Below are 16,334 nucleotides of genomic sequence, written 5' to 3' on the forward strand. Positions count from 1 at the left end.
GACAGCAGGGGTCTTAAGGGTCATCTCTAGAAGAGCCCAGGCAGGTGACTCTGGTAGCACTTCTGGCAATAGGATTCATCCACATTCTCCCTCCCTCTGAAATGACTTTTTCTTATTGAGCAGCCAGCTGGCCTCTTCTCTTCCCACCCTACTGGTCTGAGTTCTGCCCTCTGAAACCCACAGAAAAAGTCTGCAGTCTAGACTCTCTTGTCCAACACAGCCCTCAAATGTCTCAGAGTTACGCTTTATCAAACAAAAAGAGACCTGCAAACATCTTCCAGCCCCAAATCTTCTTTTTTTTTTTTTTTAATTTTTGGCCACACCACATGGCATGTGGCATCTTAGTTCCCCAACCAGGGATGAACTCACACCCCCTGCAGTGGAAGCTCTGAGTCTTAACCACTGGACCGCCAGGGAAGTCCCCCAGACCTTCTTTTTTTTTTTTTTTTTGCGGTACGCGGGCCTCTCACTGTTGTGGCCTCTCCCATTGCGGAGCACAGGCTCCGGACGCGCAGGCTCAGAGGCCATGACTCACGGGCCCAGCCGCTCCGCGGCATGTGGGATCTTCCCAGACCGGGGCACGAACCCGTGTCCCCTGCGTCGGCAGGCGGACTCTCAACCACTGCGCCACCAGGGAAGCCCCAGACCTTCATTTTTAAGACAAACTCAGGCCCAGGAGGCAGGAAACCCCCCACCCAGTCACACACACACTGAAATCCAGGTTGGCTCATACAAGTCCAAAGCCCTTTTCTTTATAGTGTGCTGCTCTTACGAAGAAGATTAACATGCATCCCTGTACACATTGTCATTTCCTTCACCATCCATCATAATCTGAGATGTCCATCTGCACCAGAACCCTCCCAGGAAGACCCTCATCAGCTTGTGAATGTTTCCCTTGCCCTCTCCACAATCCTTTCCAGAAGCAGTCATGGCTAAGGATGTTAAAGAAACCAATATCCCCCCCTCCTGAGAGTTGATGTCCCAAATTGAGCAGAATGCTCCAGATGAGAGCTAACCAATGTTACTGTGGCACAAAATTATAAATAGATGAGCACACCTTCCTTAAGCAAGCCTCTGATATACACTAGCTAACTGTCATACAGATAAAGCATGAAACCTCCTGAAGCCTTGAGCCAACCAAAATATCGAAGTTACCATCACCATACGGCTCCAATCCCCTTCCTTCCTATCTCTTCCAAAAAGCTGTTACACACTGAGGAGGGCTAAGGGAAGGAGCCAGGTGAGAACCAGCATTCACTGAGACTGCACAAGGTGCACTGTGCCTATTACATACATTACCCATGATTCATTTAGCATTTACCGAGGCCATGATAGGCCAGGAATTGAGGGAAGAACTGAGAATATAAAGATCATAAGATACCATCTAGGCGCTCAATGATTTCAGTTTAGTACGAAAGACATTCATGTCAACAACAAAATGTAGAAACATGTGACAACCATGAAAGCATGAGATTGGGAGGTAACACCCAATACCTTGTGAGGAAGGATTATTTGCCTACATATAACTATATTTTCCAGATGAGGAAGCTGAGGCTTCAAAAAGTCAAGCACTTATCCCAAGAAATGAGTTAGTGATGGAGGCAGAGACGTGAATTCTGGGTACAAAGCTCCAAAGTCCATACTTTCCCAAACTAAGTTGTTGATACATGTTGTACAAAATGTGTCCCATGGTCAATTAGGTTTGAGACTATAGAATGCCACTGCCTTCCCTTGGAAACTCAAAACGCCCATATGAATAATAAAGACTCTAAGAAGTCTTACACTAAAATATCTGTTTAACCCTGTAGAGTGACCACTGAAATATTTTTTTCTTAACTCTTTTTTTTCAGAGAATACTTATTAATATAGAGAATTAATGTTACAGGGACTATACTTTGGAAAACTCACCTCTATATCCTGCTGTCATCCCTAAGGTAAACAAATGCAGCTATCACACCCCTGGGGGGGGGAAAATCTTGACAGATTAGAAATGTGACAAAGCCAAAAAAGTCCCTTTGAATAAATACATAACCCGTGAGGCTTAATAGAATGACTTTTAGCCTAGATGACATGAAAGTAAAGACATATGTTGGGCCAAGACCACTGCATTCATCTCCAAATTCTATTCATTTCCCAGACAGCCTTCCAGAGTTCCCCAGGTAGCTCTGAGGTTCTTGACTTGCAGGAGGGCAGTAGAAGCTCTGAAGATATGAAACCAAAGGGGAGGTAATGAGAGAAGAGAAAGACACCAGCAACACAAGTCAGGAGAGAGACCCATAAAGGGAGGGAAAAGGAAGTTCCTTGGAGAGAAGGAGAGAAGTAAATGCTACCCTGTAAAGGTAGCTCTGGCTTCCAGGCACTTCTCATGATCATGAAATGCTATTGATAGCATCATATCTATTTCCTTTTTCATATTAATCCCCCTACATCAGAGTTTCTTTTTTCCTTTTTCTTTTTTTTTTGTCTGTGCTGCACAGCTTGTGATATCTTAGTTCCCTGACCAAGGATGGAACCCCGGGCGCTCGGCAGTGAGAGCTCAGAGTCCTAACCATGGGACCGCCAGGGAATTCCCCAGAGTTTCTAACTTATAGTGCTACTGACATTTGGGGCCAGCCAAGTCTTTGGTGGGGGAAGAGGACTGCCCTGTGCATTGTAAGGTATTTAGTAGCATCCCTAGCCTCTACCATATGCCAGAACTACATGCCAGTAGCACCCTTCCCCCAGTTTTAAGCAAAAAAATGTCTCCAGGTGCTGCCAAATGTCTCCTAGGGGGCAAAATCACTCCCAGTTTTGAACCACTGCCCTAAAGGTTCTTTGGTATCCATCACCAACACATGCCACCGTAAGATCCAAACAAGCGATTACCCTGCAAAACAAAGACATAACCTCTTCTGAATATTACTCCCTGGGCCTCAAGCTGCTTTCCAACAGAGCCCCACTGCTTACTGCCAGGTTGTCTGACTTCTAATCATTCCTGAGGGCCCATCTCAATCTCACCATCTCCTGCTATGAAGTCTTCCTGCCAACTTGAGTCAGCTGTGACCTACCCCCTCCTGCTCTATTCTGCCACCCATGATACAGTAGTGGTACATGACTGACTTCAATCGAAGGTCTACACATATTTGATCTTGTACTGTCCTGTAATTCATTATGAGTGAGCAAACATTGATATAGCACGTATGAAGTGTCAGACATGTGCTGGTGCAGTGGGACGTAGGAGACATAAGGGTATGATCTTTACCTTTAAGTAGAGTACAGTCTCATGGAGAAGGCAGACCCAGAGTTACAGTCCTACATAGCTGGTTGTCTCGTCTCCTCTGTGGGATCCCTGAAGGTAAAGGCAAAACTCCAATCCTTCTTTTATGTCCACCACAGAGCTGAGCACACAGTTGGTGCCCAAGAGATTACACTGAACTTGAATCAGTAAGGAAGGAGAGCTTCTCTGAGAACTCATCTCCACAAAGGCAACTGCCATGCTTCTAGGACTCCACTGGGCAACTTCTTTTATGAAGTGATGGTAAAAGTAAATGGTATTTGTTATAGATAACTAATGAGAACCTACTGTAGAGCACAGGGAACTCTACTCGGTGCTCTGTGGTGACCTAAATGGGAAGGAAATCCAAAAAAGAGGGCATACATGTATACGTATGGCTGATTCACTTTGCTGTACAGCAGAAACTGACACAGCAGTGTAAAGCAACTAGACTCCAATAAAAAAATAAATAAATAAAATAAAATAAACATATCTAGGTTCTGAGTGGGAAAAAAAAAGTATCTTATGGTTACAAGTGACAGAAACCTTCACTTAAACTGACTTAAAAAGTATAAAAAGACTAAAAAGACTTAGAGTAAAAAGAAATTGATAGCTCATGTCACTGAAGAGGCCAGGTGACCACAATGATGGAAGCCAACTGAAAGACAACCCCCGCCCCCCAGCAGTGCTCAAAGCTGGAATAGTCTGAGCAACAAAATAAATAAAGTAGCATTGGATTCTATCCCACACTTGTATAAATAAATGATTGAATACATATATGGGGGAGAAGAGAAATCTCCCATACAGAAGAATTCCAAATAATTTATGTAGATACTCCATCCTCAAAAAGAAGCAACACAAATCCCCACTCCTTAAGCATGGGCTGCACATACTGACTTCTTTCCAAAAAGAACGGTATGGAAAGGGCAATAAAAGAATAATTTGACAGTGTCCAGCCATTGTAAAGTGAGGCATCCTTAAGGTTTTTTGAAAGAGTGTTTAAAGAATAAATATAATCATTCCTTAAGTAAATAAATAAATAGCTTGACAGTGGAGAAACCTGACAGACCCCACCTCAGCCAGGTGATCAAGGTCAGCAACAGCAGTGATGTCATGTTGACCGTAGGCACCCTTGATATGTGATGAGAATGACACTTGGCTTCTGTGGTCTTCCTCCAAACACATACAACCGCAGCCTAATCATGAGAAAATCATCAGGCAAATGCCAATTAAGGGGCCTTTTACAGAATATCTGACCAGTATTCGCCAAAAGTGTCAAAGTCACCAAAAACAAGGAAAGTCTGAGAAACTGTCACAGCCAAGAGGAGTCTACATGGACTGTGGTGTCCAGGATGGGCCCCTGAAACGGAAAAGGGCATTAGGGGACGACTAAGAAAACGTGAATAAAATATGGACTTCATTCAATAATCATGTACCAATATTAGTTCATTAACTGAGATAAATGTGCCACACGAATGTAAGATGTTAATAACAGGAGAAACTGGGTGTGACGTCTATGGGAATTCTCTGTACTGTTTTCACAATGTTTCTGTAATTCTAAAACTATTTTAAAATAAATAAGGTTATATTAATTAAAAGTAAATGGTGGGGGCTTCCCTGGTAGCGCAGTGGTTGAGAGTCCGCCTGCTGAGGCAGGGGACATGGGTTCGTGCCCCGGTCCGGGAAGATCCCACAGGCCGCGGAGCAGCTGGGCCCGTGAGCCATGGCCGCTGAGCCTGTGCATCCAGAGCCTGTGCTCTGCAACAGGAGAGGCCACAACTGTGAGAGGCCCGCGTACCGCAAAAAAAAAAAAAAAAAAAAGTAAATGGTATTTGTTTTTATTTGAAAAACATTAAAAGATGGCAACCCTACATAAGTTACCCTACTTTTTTTTTAACTATTGCTCCATAAAATCCAAAATCCACAACCCACTGCTTGAATAGTGAAAGTACAGGAAAGGAAAGAGGGAGGGGGCCAAGAAACACATTTAAACTATTAGGAAGTAATGAAGACTTTGCAAAAATAATTATCAACAACAAACAGGCTAGGGAATACTTGGAAAATGTGTAATACATACAAAATCACTAAATCTTAAAAGTCTGCATTACTGAGTCTTTGGGTGGGAATATACTAAGGCGCTAACATTCTTGAAAAGTAATGAAGAACAGAGGGACAGGAGCGTGGGAAGACAGGTGGAGGTTTACACCCTCCTAAGCCAGAAGAAAACAAGAGCCCTAAATGGGCATGGTTTAAGAAGGCTAGCTTTAGCATTTCAAAGAAACAATGGAAGAGAGTTTAAAATGTTTAAACAACAAAGATGAATAGAGGTCCCCTCGACCACAAGATAACAGAGCAGAGACGCAGTTGCCAGTTTGAATCAGGAGGCAGAATCCACTGTATCATCACTCAGAAATGCTCAGTAAATAGTAGCAGTGGTTGTTAGTATCATTACTGACACATCGAGCTCCCCTGACCATACAGTCTTTTTCTTTCCTCTCCTTTGACTTGAACTAGTATTACATGTGGCATTTATACACAAGCCTTGAAAAGAACCAAGCTGATGGCTAGGAAAGTTTCCCAATGATTCTGTCCTTACCATTCACACAAGAAGAGTGACCAAAGACGGGGGAGCACAATCCAGGGCAGCAAAAGGAGGTCAGGCCAGTGCATTTCAAAAGGGCACCTCGGTTTAGAGTCTATACAGTTCTAAACCCACATCAGGACACGCTCCACCCAGCCTCTCCTTCCAGCACCCTGCGGCCCACCCCACCCCATCGAACATAATTCTCCAGCAGCACACTTTCCTACTCACCCTTGCCAGCCACCAAAAAACTGAGGAGGGCTTCCCTGGTGGCGAAGTGGTTAAGAATCCGTCTGCCAATGCAGGGGACACGGCTTCCAGCCCTGGTCCGGGAAGATCCCACATGCTGCGGAGCAACAAAGCCCGTGCACCACAACTACTGAGCCTGTGCTCTAGAGCCCGTGAGCCACAACTACTGAAGCCCGCCCGCCACCGCAATGAGAAGCCCGCGCACCACAATGAAGAGTAGCCCCCGCTGGCCGCAACTAGAGAAAGCCCGCGCGCAGGAACAAAGACCCAACTCAGCCAAAAATATATAAATAAATAAATTTATTTAAAAAAAAAAAACAAAAAAACCTGAGGAATCTGGGCTAAATACAAGCATAAGGCTTCCCCAGTGTGGAAGGGGGCCCAGGAGCCAACAGTCCATTTTGGGAGGTAGGGTGGTAAAAACTTACATTTGGTGAGCCAAGAAGCCGGGAAAGACCAAGACCATCTCCACAGCTGGTGCTGGTCAACCTTCAGCGAGAGTGTTAAAACTGAGACTACAGTCTGTAAAGACAGCATTTCCTTAGCCAAGTTTGAACTTTGCCAAAGAGGCTCAAGGCCTTTGATGTAGTTAATTTTAGGTCACAGCTCTGGTCCACCCAGCCCTGAGGAAATTGGGGCTTCATGGAAGAGTTCCATCCATGGGCCCTGGAAAGACACACAGACCTCAAGGCCAGCCACAGAATAGAGGAGATGATCTCTACTGACCTATATACAGGGCCCAAGAACTCGAAAATGAGAGGAATGAGGGTAATGAGTCTGTCTTCTAAAGACTGAGCAAAGATATGCAAAGCCTGCCTGGTGATATTAACATATCTATACATGGAATGTGTTCATTAAAGGGGAAATCTCTTAAGGAGGTAGTTTATCAAATTGTCCTGACTCCTTTATAGGTGGTAAAATCAACTAGTGAGTTACCAGCATTTTTTAAAAAATGAAATAACATAGAATAGAAAATATGACTGCATCACATGTAATAATAGTAAGTATTGTTTATTGTTTTCATGAAGTGTGTGTGTGTACATGTGTACTGGTCTCAATTTAAAATGTATCTCTTTACTGTTAGTTTTTTTTTGACAGTGACTGCTTTCAAGTAAATATTGGTAGAGTCTAACAAAGTTTTAGTCAAACTAGTCATTCATTTATTCATTCATGCACAGCACTCCTATTATGTGCCAGGCCTCCACAGGGCACCGAGAATACAACACTAATAGTCACAATAGTACAGCTCTTGTTATATATTTGGCACACCTCTAAGTTCCTTATATATGCAAATGTATTAGCCCTCGAAACAAGCCTATGAGATAGTTTCCATGATTATCAACATCTTGTTCAGATGAGTAACTTGCTCAACTCCTCATAGCTAGTAAGTGGCAGAGCTGGAATTTGAACCGTTCAGTCTAGCTGCAGAATCTCTTCTGTTATCCACCAAGCAATAGTACCCAAGGACTTGTCCTATTGCTCCCAACAGTATCTTTGTTGCAGCAATGAATTGTATTAACCCGAGGCCACTACAGGTTGCACCTGTGTCGCTAACTCCCCCCGGTCTGAACTGTTGTGCTAGCAAGTCAAATGAAGGCTTATACTTAGGCTTCCCGAGAAGTCTGCCATGAGAGACAGAATACACTGCCCAGAGTACCCTTTCCCCTGGGCATTTCTAGCCACACAAATCAATGGCCTGGCATTCTCTCGACACAAATTATGTGCATTCATGTCAATGAGCTTCATGAGCTGACAGATCAGTATTTGGGGCTGCAAGCCCAAGGGTCAGTCTAGGCCACAGAGACTTCAACAAAGGAAATGGCCCTGAATAGCTGTATGCCCTTGTCTAAGTTACCTTTCTGTGCCTCAGTTTCCTCAACTATGCGATAGGGATAATAACAGTATCTACCTCATAATATTGTTGTAAGAATTTAATGAAATAGGAAATGTAAGCACATGCCTGGTATTTAGTAAGTGCTCACTAAATGTTTGCTAGCTATTATTATTTATTGGGCACTTTGCTAGTATCAAATTTATCAACCAATGCAAGAGAGAATGTGTAAGCAATATTGTGCCTACAGCATTCTATGCCGGGCTAGAGGAGTTCAGGGAAGAGGTACTTAAGTTAACCAGCAAATTTCAGAGAGAAGACATTATTTTGAGATGAGTCTTGAGGACTGAACCAACAGGTGAAGAATGAAGGAAAGGACATTCCATCCAGTCAGACAGAGTGAACAACTTGGCAGAGACACAGAGGACCTTCGTGTGCAAAACCACCAAAATAATCTCCAGCAAAAATTCCTGCAGCACAAGTTTTTCCAAAGTTGTTTCAGGCATTGAAATATATATGCAATGTGCATTTTACATACACTCACTTCAAGGCAAATGAAAACCTCAGCCCTAAAAGAAACTTAAGGGAAAAAGCATCAGTCCCTAAATACATTAGAAACGGGAATCTCTCCCATGAAGCTGGACGTGCTTTAGAGAAGTGGGCTCCCAGACCTAGGAACTTGTTAGAAATGCAGATTCTCGGCCTCCCCCAGACCTACTGAATCAGAAATTCTAGAGGTAGGGCCCAGCCATCTGGGTTTAGAGAAATTTGCCAAGAAGGAAACAAAGATAAAAGCAACAGCAGTCCAGGCAACAGCTCCTGTGAAGAGCTATGCTCCCTGTAACCAGAGCCAGGCACAATTTACACAGTGGCTAAATAGCTCAGGCTCTGTAAACCCATTGACCTGGGTTTGAACCCCAGTTTTGGTGCCTGATGCCTGCTACTTCCCTTAACCACTGCATTCTCATCTGCAAAATAGAGATAATGATTCCTCCCTCTTAAGATTGTTCTCAGGACTTGGTAAGATGGTACCTATAAGGCACTGCACAGAGCAGCTCATTAAGTGCGAGCCAGTATGCCTAAAGGGGAACTCAAGCAAATTCATCCTCTCCAAGAGGATGAGTTCTAACAGCTTTTGGAACAGCAGCCTTCAAGTTGGGGTACACATGCTGTTGGGGGTATAAGAGGACTTGGTTTGGGGACATGGATAGACTGAGAAAGATCACTTTCCAAATCTTCATTTTTCCTACAGACTCCCCTAAAATTGATCTGCCTGCAGCTGGGGCACCAGGCAAGTTCTCCTTCCACATCTTCCCTATCTTCTCTTTCACAGTAGCCCTCCTCCCACTTACCAAAAGCAAGACATAGTGCTCACACATCCCAAATCTTACTATGTGTCCTGGAGGACAAACTTCCAGGGCTCCAAACAGGGAATAAATAGAAATATTGAGGTTGTGAATGTCTCTAATGAGAGGGGAAAATCCATTTGCAAATGAGCAACTCAAATGACGGGTTACAATTTCTTTTCCAAGTCAGGCGTTTTCCACATAATCAAATGGGGACCTAATTTGCGCTGTCAGCTGATAGATCATTAAAACAAATTTTTGATGATAGACCACTATGTGATTTTTAATATATGACTTGGAAGCAGTTCAAATAATTCAAATGTAACAATTTTCCTTACATTTCCACTTACTTATGTGAACGTTTTCAGCACTTTAACCTTTTATTTTAATTGAAATATGTTATGCTAGTTTCAGGTGTACAATGTAATGATTCAATACTAGTACAGATTGCAAAATGATGACAATAAGTCTAGTTAACATCCGTCAGCACTTATGTCTTAATAAACAAAAACTTGGCTTGCAACTGATGTCGAACTGTCTCAATCAAGCAATAAGTAATATTCACCCACAGATACATGATACAAGTTTTTAAAATGCCATCCATCTCACAGCAGATGCATTTCCAATGAATTTCACTTCTGTGTTTAACAACTCCATATCAAAATTATAATATATCTATGTTGCTTTTCTCAATTACATAGTATAATAATTTTAATGATAATTCAATCCAGAAGGAATGTTTTAATATTTAAAGCCTTTTAGGCACATGAAATGTTTTAAAATGCTGTTTCAATCTATATGTATGTTTTTGTTGCAGAGAAGCGTAATACAGAAATCGATAAAAAACTTTCAAGCGTAAAAATATATTACATGAGGATAAAATTCTGTGGGGAAAGTGGAATGAAAATGTGAGTTCAAGGAGAAAAAGCAATGATGTAAAATTTTCTGACTACTAAAGAAAAGCTCTTTTGTATATTTTTAAACAGAAGACAGTAGTATCAAATCATTATGGTATTTAGACTGGAAACTTTAAAAAGGGCAATGTAAAGGTTTATTTAAATTTTTTTAAATTTCAGTATTTATTATTTGCCCAAAATTACATTCTTTGTAATTTTTATGTAAAGTTATAGTAACTGTAGATACCAAGTTAAAAATGTACAAGGGGGTACACTGCCTCTCAAATTTTTTTCAGGGGTATGCAAGGAAAACATGCGAATACCTCTGCTCTAGAAAATCTCCCCCTTATTGTTCTTCTCTTTCTTCAGTAGGTGAATATATTAAACAGAAGTGACATTCTCAGCGCTATATGGCATGCTAAGAAGCATTCCAGAGGAGGAACCATCGCTGTCTCTGTTTTCAAAAACTCACCACCTAGTTGAACCAACCAGAAAAAAGTGATGCAAAGCAACTGAGGTATGTGGCAGACACTGGTCTTGCCCACCTGGTGCTCACGCACTCCGGTATCCTTGCTAAGCAAATCCAGACTAGGACAGCAATATGCCAGGTAAATACTCATTTTTTCAGCCTCCCTTCCCCTGAGGGGTGAACACGTGACAAAATTCTAGCTGGTGAAACATAAGTAAAGACCTGAGGGCTCTGGGAAAGCTTTTGCTTTCCTAATAAAACCATATAGATGAGACTAGCTCTGCCTGTCCTTTCTTCTTCCTAACTTGAATGCAGATGCAATGCCTGGAGCTACAGCACTTATGCCAAAACTATGAGGCAACAAGCATGAGAACAAAGGCAACACACTAAGGATGGCAATATGGACACATGGAAAGATCCTGGGTCCCTGATGGCATAGCTGAGCAGTGAACTAATGCCAGCAAGGGCTTACCTCTAGATCTTCTACTACATTAAATACATGTATACACATATTTCAATTGCTGTAAACCAGTGCTAGCTGGATATCCCAGTTACTTGTACTGTGTAACAAGCTACTCTAAAAGTGCCATTAAAATGAGTCATTTTATTAAGCTCACAGATTTTACAGGTCAGGAATTCAGACAGGGTCCATCTGGAATGGTCTGTCTTTACTGCATGATATCCGGAGCCTCTGTTGAGAAGACTCAACCGGGTGAGTGACTCAAACACCCAGGAACTAGAATAGCTGGCCCTGGAGAATCCATTTCCATGAAAACTTCTTCACTCCTGTGTCTGGTACCCAGGCTAGAATGATAAAAGACTGGGCTCAGATGGGACTGTTGACCAAGTGCCAACACATGTGGCCTCTCCATGTGGCTTAGGCTTTTCACAGCACAATGGCTGGGTTCTGAGAGCAAGCATTCCAAGAGACCTAGAAGGAAGCTGCATGGATTTGTATGATCCAGGCTCATGCAGGAATCAGTGTCATTTCTACAGTACTCAGTTGGTCGAAGCAGTCACCAGACTCAAGGAGACGAGACACAGATGCCAGCTCTCAATTAGAGGCGTAAAAAGAACTTGCAACCATTTTTCTTTAAAACACCACATCGGTTGAGGTATTTTTCCTTGCAAATTAACACATTCCTAACTGATACAATGGATGATATAAGATAACATAAAGTGGATGCGAAGTTGAACAGTACAAGTGGCTATTGAACTCAAAGGAGGAAGAGATAATGAGAATCAAGAAAGCCTTCATTATAAACACTGATTGAGGGCCTGTAAGTGCACAGCCCAGAATAAAATGCCAAGAGGATTGCAAAAATACTGCAAGACTCCATATCTATCCCCCATGCTAGATATGAGTTCAGATCTCAATCTGCTATTCTCAACCAACATGGCTTCGGAAAATCCTAGCTGAGCCTCAGTTTGTGTATCAGCAAAAAGGAGAGCATATGCCAAGGTTAGGGTGAGGTCTAAATAAAATAGAATGAGAAGGGCCTAGCATGGTGCATGTCACTCAGGAAGTGTTCAATAAATGCTACGCATGTGTTTATTAAAAGAACTTACCCATGTGGGAAAATTGAATGAGTATCTACAATTGACAGAGTTAGTATCCCCCAAACATAAGTCAGAGCCCCAAACCCACCTTATGGACTCAGCAAGGTTTACTGACATTTGTTTTGTACAGAGCTTAGAGGACTTAGACCAATTTCTCTGGAGGAAAACTAAAACAGACTTGAGAAGATCTTCTGATGTCTAGGCTGATGTCAAGTCTTTTCCCTGCAAAGCCCACCCCGACCCCTGCTACCAGTTTAGAAAAATCTATAGCATTTCTCACAAGAGGCCAACCATTCCAATCTGGGATAAGTTTTCTAAATATTAGATCTGAAATGATTTATGTTATCCCTAAATGCATTGGGCCACAATCTTCCTGAATGGACTAAGTCATCCCATCTATTTTTAGCAGCTGGCTCATTCAGTCCATTTCCTTACTATAAATACCTGAGTGCACTTGTTTTAAAGTAGATCTCTTTTGTCATCTGATTGTCCCAGTCTAGGTTAGAGGGCAATCGAGGAGAGAATGGAAAATGAGACAGAGAACAGAGAAAGAGAGACTGCAATGCTCTACTCTGCGCAGCAGCTATTTTCACAGACTCATAGATCCCTGAACACAGGAGAAAGCCAAGAGGGTCTAGCCCTTCTCAGTGTGTTAACCTTGAGAAGGTGGCAGCTATCTGGGACTCGATGGAGCCACCCAGACTCTTTCCTATCATTTCATCCACTGAAAGTTTCCTTTTCATAATCCCATGTCTCAGTCTCCCTATTCCTAACACACTGACACTAACCCCAGCCCCCGAGGCAGGCCAAGAGAGGTTTCTCCTGGTCTTAATGCCCTTGAGTGAAAAAAAATTATTATAATATTTCATACCCATCTCCCTGGAGTCTCGAAGAAGGGGACACTGAGCTCTCGACAAATACGGATCAAAGCATTAAGAGGAAACAGGCCAGAGTCAAATTAAGGAGTGGGTCTGCCGGGCAGCTGCATGGAGCACTACTACACAAGGAAAGATACGTTCAAACATCACTGGATGCCGGTGTGTCGCTGGAAATTAAGGAGATAGATAGAGGAAGAATGCAAGTTCGAAACTCTTCTCAGGAAAGTAGAATGTGTGGTTAAAGGAATACTGCAAAATGATCCTGAAGTTGTAGCTAAGACCTCTAAGGGCCATGATTTCAATAGTGAATATTTGTCATTTAAGGTAGCTAATATCTTAATATTCTCCCTATTTTGAGGTTTCTACCAGCAGTCCTCCTTCTCCATTCTTTTTTCACTTTCCCAGTTTTCAACTCCTCCTCCAAATTAAAGCTAAACAAACTTTTTTTTTTTTTTTTGCGGTACGCGGGCCTCTCACTGTTGTGGCCTCTCCCGTTGCGGAGCACAGGCTCCGGACGCGCAGGCTCAGCGGCCATGGCTCACAGGCCCAGCCGCTCCGCGGCATGTGGGATCTTCCCAGACCGGGGCACGAACCCGTGTCCCCTGCATCGGCAGGTGGACCCTCAACCACTGCGCCACCAGGGAAGCCCTGAACAAACACTTTGATTGAACAAATATATTGATTCGGGGGGGCAAGAAATTATCAACACTCTACCAAGATTCCCACATGTCTCAGTCTGGACACTTCCCCCAAGGATCTCAAAGGGGTACAAAAACCTACTTATCCAAGTTTCAAGCACCAAGGAAGCACTGTGCTCCCAAAAGCAGCCAATGGGAGCAGAGTCTCCTGGCTTCTCTCAGATGAAATGCAACTGTGCCTCAAATAATAGAAAAGTATTTATCAAATGTTTTCAAAAACAATTCATACATGATGATCCAGTGGGTTTTATCTCAGGAATGCAAGGCTGGTTTAACATTCAAATATCAATCAATGTAATTCAACATACTAACAGAACAAAAAAGAAGAAAACAATTATCTCAATAGACTCAGAAAGATTATTAGAAAATTATTGATAATAAAAGCTCTCAGGGCTCTTGGAAGTTGAGGAAGAGCGACACAGATATGATGGCTGCATCACTGCCTCCACCACCCCTCTGACACCTCCAACCACATCCTCTACCATCACAGAATGATAATCCAGGATCTACGATTCCTATTTAGTAATTGTGGATGATTATTCCAAAATAGAGAAAGTTGGAGAAGTATCTATGGAATTATGTGTGAGGGTAGACACAAAACTACAGGTCAAGTGGTAGCCATGAAAAAATCAGACTAGAAAGTAAAGAGGAAGTGTTCCTAGTGCCTCAACTCAGGAAATTTCTCTTTTAGAACTCTGTCATCCAAACATAGTCAATCTTCAAATGTGGTTACGCAAGAATCCAGGTTACATCTCATCTTTGAATTCCTTGGATCTCAAAGGTACTTGGATTCTATCCCTCCAGGTCTGTTCATGGATTCTTCACTTGTTAAGAGTTATTTGTAATAAACCCTACAAGGGATTGTGTTTTGTCAGCCTAGAAGATCTCTTCACAGAGATTTAAAACCTCAAAATCTATTGATAACAAAGGAACAATTAAACTAGTTGACTTTGGCTTTGCCAGAGCTTCTGGAATACCTATTAGAGTATACATACATGAGTTAGTAACACTCTGGTAGAGATCTCCAGAAGTACTGCTGGGGTCAGCTCACTCCTCGACTCCAGTTGACATTTGGCATATAGACACCATATTTGCAGAATTAACAACAAAGAAGCCATTTTTCTATGGGAATTCATAAGTTGATCAACTCTTTAAAACATTCAGAACTTTGAGGCCCCCCAGTAATGAAGCATGGCCAGAAGTGGCATCTTTACAGGACTGTAAGAATACATTTCCCAAGTGAAAACCAGGAAGCTAGCATCCCATGTCAAAAGCTTGGTTGAAAATGGCTTGGATTTGCTTTCAAAAACATTAGTTTATAATCCTGTCAAAGAAACTGCTGACAAAATAAAACTGAGCTACCCATATTTTAATGGTTTAGACAATCATATTAAGAAGATGTAGCATTCTGACAAAAAGTTTCCACATGTATCAAGAACAGATTGTTCTATTTTTACTGTTAACTCTATTTTTTTCCCATGTATTTTTCTTTTCTTTGTTGTAAAGTTTAAGCCATACTTCATCTTCTAATTTCAGGTATAACTTAAAATGTAAATACTGTTCTATATGAATTTAAATGTAATTCTGTATATGTGTGTAGATCTCACTGTAACAACTATTTTTTACTATAATAAAACTATAAATCTAGTATTGATGACAAAAAAATGAGAAAAAAAATTTAAACCTTTCAGTAAATTAAGAACAGAAGAAAACTTCTTCAGCCTGATAAAGGGCATCTTGGAAAAACCTACAACTAACATCACACTGACTGAACAGCTTTCCCCTTAAGATCAAGAACAAGGCAAGAATATCTGCTCTCACCATTTTTTTTAACATTATACTAAAAGTCCTACCAGGTTAATAAGGCAGTAGAATAAATAAAAAGCATCCAGCTTTGAAAAGAAGCAAAACTGTCTTTGTCACAGATAACGTGATTGCTTACGTAGAAAATCCTAAAATACCTGCAAAAGAGCTGATTTTTAGCAAGGACAAAGGTACAAGGTCTATGTATATTTAAAATAAAAAGAAGGAAATTCCCTGGTGGCGCAGTGGTTGAGAGTCCGCCTGCCGATGCAGGGGACACGGGTTCGTGCCCTGGTCCGGGAAGATCCCACATGCCACGGAGCGGCTGGGCCCGTGAGCCATGGCCGTTGAGCCTGTGCATCCGAAGCCTGTGCTCCGCAACGGGAGAGGCCACAACAGTGAGAGGCCCACTTACCGGGAAAAAAAAAAAGAAGAATTTCTAAATGGTAGAAACAAAGAGTTAGAAATTGAAATAAAATAGATACCATTAATTTTTTTAAATACTGTATTAGTCCTCAACTGCTACATAATGAATTACCAAGTTAGCAGCTTGAAACAACAAACATCTATAATCTCACACAGTTTCTACAAGTCTGGAATCTGGGAAAAGCTTCACCAGGTGGTCTGGCTCAGCATCTCTCAGGAGGTTGCAGTCAAGATATCAGCCAGGGCTGTTGTCATCTGAAGGCTCGACTGGGTCTGGAGGATGCACTTTCAAGATCACTCATTCACGTCTTGTTAGTGGAGGCCTCCGTTCCTCGTTTATGAGG

General features: G+C 42.1%; 1 pseudogene; it reads left to right on the forward strand.

Annotated features, from left to right (window-relative positions):
• LOC137231468 (cyclin-dependent kinase 1-like) overlaps positions 1–15,165 on the forward strand; it is a 172,624-nt pseudogene extending 157,459 nt beyond the window's left edge.
• Positions 15,166–16,334: the final 1,169 nt, after the last annotated feature.

Source organism: Pseudorca crassidens, chromosome 1 (assembly GCF_039906515.1).
Source record: "Pseudorca crassidens isolate mPseCra1 chromosome 1, mPseCra1.hap1, whole genome shotgun sequence".
Lineage (NCBI taxonomy): Eukaryota > Metazoa > Chordata > Mammalia > Artiodactyla > Delphinidae > Pseudorca > Pseudorca crassidens.